A 3,498-nucleotide genomic window follows, 5' to 3' on the forward strand; every position below is an offset into this window, starting at 1 on the left:
GAAAAAATATGAGAAAAAAAAAGCAGAGCAAATATTAATGTAATGCAATTCATACCAAAACAATCAATAGAAAAAAGAATCATTGAATAGAAAAACAGGTTTTTCAAAAGAATAAATAAAGTAGAAAAACTCTTAATAAAACTTACCAAAAAAAGGAAAGAAAATACAATTAAAAAATCAAAAAGGCAATGTCACAACAGACGCTACTGAAATCCAGATTATTGGCAACTTCTATAGAAAACTGTACCCAAACAAATCAGAAAGTGGAAGAAATGGACAGATTCGTGAACACATAAGAATTACTAAAACTGAATACCAAAGACAAATATCCTGACAAATCCAATAAGAGGCAATATAATTGAGGCAGTAATAAAAAGACTATCAACTACGAAAAGCCCAGGATGTGATGAGTTCACCACTGAATCTACAAAAACATCAATGAAGATCTAATGGCAATATTCCTCAAACTATTTAGAGAAATTTAGAGAAAGAGTACTTTCAAACTCATTCCTGGAAGCTAGTATTACGCTGAATCCAGACCGTATTTCAAATAAGAGTAAATTATAGGTCCATCAATTTAATGAACAGAGATGCACAAAACGCTCAACAAGGTATGGGCAAACATAATGCAAAAAATTAATCAGAAAAATCGAATACCATAACAAAGTAAGCTTCATCCCAGAGAAGCAAGCATGGTTCAAAATATGCAAATTTTGCCAAGCATGGTGGCGCACCTCTGTAATCCCAGCACTCGGGAGGCTGAGGCAGGATGATCGCTGTGAGTTCGAGACAAGCCTGGGCTACATAGTGAGTTCCCGGTCAGTCTCAACTACATAGTGAGACTCTGTCTCAAAAAACCAAAAAAAAAAAAACAAAACAAAAACAAAAAACCAAAATATGCAAATTGCTTGGCTGCAAGTCCTGGCAAGGCAAGTCCCAGGCTGCTGAGGCACTGGCAGAGCAGCCTTGCACCATGGAGGGGCTGGAGGACACCCTTCAGCATACTTGGGGTCTGTCCTGCCTGAGCTGTGCAGGGCTGTCACAGCACTGCCTGAAGAGTGGAGACCAGGCTCCTGTCCCTACAGTTTGTCCTGGGAATTGATGAATCGGGAAGCTGCTGCTGTTATTTTTTTTGCTGTTTTCTTATTATTACGGGGAAATTCTCAACTGGTTAGAAGCCAGTGTTATGTGGGGAGAGAAAAACAGCTTGCTATAAAACTTTGTAAACTAATTAAAGAAAAATATAAACTACTTGAAAAAGTTAGTCTTGTTCTCAAATACTATGTAGGCTTAGAGTGTTCTTTAAAGGCTGCCAGTTTGGGGAATGAGTCAACAAAAGCACAAAATCTGGGGAAAACCTATTAAAAGCTGAAAAAGAACAGATCTATGCTTGAAGATGAAATATTCTTTCTAGATCTAAATAATGAGAAATCTATTCTGAACAAGATGATTGATGGCCGATGTTTCAAAAAAGATACAGACCCTAGAAGATGAATTAAAATCCCTCAAATTCCAAGTATTTGAAGCCAAAACAACTTTCAAAATATTTCAAATCTATGAAGAATGACTTAAGGGAGCAAAAAAAGTTGCTTTGAATGAAAATTCTTTACTTCAGGAAAGTAAAAAACAGCTTTTACAGGAAGTTAAAGTGTGCAAAGAACAAGTAAGTGAATTTAAAAAGCAAAAAATAACATTTGAAGACTCCAAAGTACATACAGAGCAAGTTCTAAATGATAAAGAAAATCACTTCAAGTCCTTGAATGAACACTTGGAAAAGATGAAAGATTCTGCTACTCTGTTTGGAGAAGACATAACAGATGATGGCAACTTGGAATTAGAATTGAGGAGCAAATCACTGAGTGATGCTCACTTAGAAAATGAGCCAAAAGGAGCTTTGAAGAAACTGATTTCTGCTAAGTTAAATGCTTCTTTAAAATCCTTAGAAGGACAAAGAAAGCCAGTTATCTGAAGTAGATAAAACAAAGGAAGACCTTACAGATTGTATTTAAAATCTCCAGACTGAATAAGCATCATTTCATTCAAACAATACATGATTTGAAAATGAGAATCAGAGGCTTCAGGAGAAACTTGAAGTAATGACTGATCTGTATCAAGAAAATGAGAGGAAGCTTGACAGGAAATTTACACTGAAGGCAAGTTATAAGTTAGAAAAACAGGAGAAACTTTCCAAACTGGATGAAGAGGTCAGCCATACCTCTGAAGAGCTGGAGACCTACAGAACACAAATCAAAGATCTTGAAGAAGAATTGGAGAGAAGCATTCAGTCTTAATAAGAGCAGATTATTTCCCATGAGAAAAAAAGCACATGATAATTGGTTGGCATCTCAGAATGCTGAAAGAAACCTCAACAAGTTAAGGAAAGAAGATGCTTAAAACAGACGAAAATTAATTGAAACAGAATTTAAATTTGAACTTTTAGAAAAAGATCCTTAAGCATTTGATGATCCAAATACTGATTTGGCAGAGAGTATTTCTGAAATGGTCCCTCACCCTTGGGTAAGCATTCATCGAAGATGAGAACTTTTCTCTCTCGTCCAACCTTATTGGTAGGTCCACTCAGACTCTCACCTTTGTTTCCAGGGGGAGCAGGAAGAAGCTTGGGAGGCTTAGTGAATCCTCTGGACCATCAAATTAGCAATGAAGGAGGAGAACCAAGCTATGATAGGTTAACTGATCCACATGGGGCACCTTCTGACAGGGCATCTCTGTCACCTTCATGGGAACAAGACAGTAGGGTGATGATTCCTCCACCAGGCTAACCACATCCTGATCCAGCTCTTCCACTATAGAAAGAAGACAGATACTATTCTAATTCTGGTAAACCATCTGGACCAGCAGAACTCAGAAGTTAAAATGTGCTTTCTTTGGATAAAGTGGATGCACCAGTGTCTTCAGAAATGGAATCCACTGGAAATGATACCATAGATGATCCCGATAATTCAAATGTGCCTGATTCTTCTTTCCCTGCTGAAAGCAAAGTAACTGGCTCTGACTTTGTTCCTCCATGTCTTCTTCCAGATGGACGTCATCTGTTTCTAATGTATCCTAAGGAAAGGACTTCGCTTTCTTCCATCTCTTTCCAGGAAACGTGGGCAGAGCTCCTCAAGATTATTTTCCACCACAAGATTCCTCTATCCCACCTCCTCCATGCCCAATGAGTAATGTCTATCCACCTTGGGGTTTTCCTAATTATCTTCCCCCAAGAGCTGGATTTTTCCACCCACCCCTACATTTGGAAAGTAGAATTGAGTTCCCTTCAGGGTGAATTCCATCTTCCAATGAGCCTTCTACTGAATATCCAGAGCCACAACAGGAAACCTGACAATAGTTGTTATCTCCTTTCAACAATAATTTTATCTCTTATTTTTAGTTTGAGTAATTGCTGTTATTTAAGTCATTTTACATTTTCTCAAATCGAAGCTTAATGGAATTATAATTCTCAGGATAATATTTTATAAATAAAGATGCTTTAAATAT

At 37.2% G+C, this 3,498-nt stretch overlaps 1 pseudogene; it reads left to right on the forward strand.

Annotated features, from left to right (window-relative positions):
• Nucleotides 1-1,101: 1,101 nt before the first annotated feature.
• LOC104860326 lies at nucleotides 1,102-3,286 on the forward strand (annotated as a pseudogene).
• Nucleotides 3,287-3,498: the final 212 nt, after the last annotated feature.

This window comes from Fukomys damarensis, unplaced genomic scaffold (assembly GCF_012274545.1).
Source record: "Fukomys damarensis isolate Sample0158 unplaced genomic scaffold, DMR_v1.0_HiC HiC_scaffold_39, whole genome shotgun sequence".
In the NCBI taxonomy this organism is placed as follows: domain Eukaryota; kingdom Metazoa; phylum Chordata; class Mammalia; order Rodentia; family Bathyergidae; genus Fukomys; species Fukomys damarensis.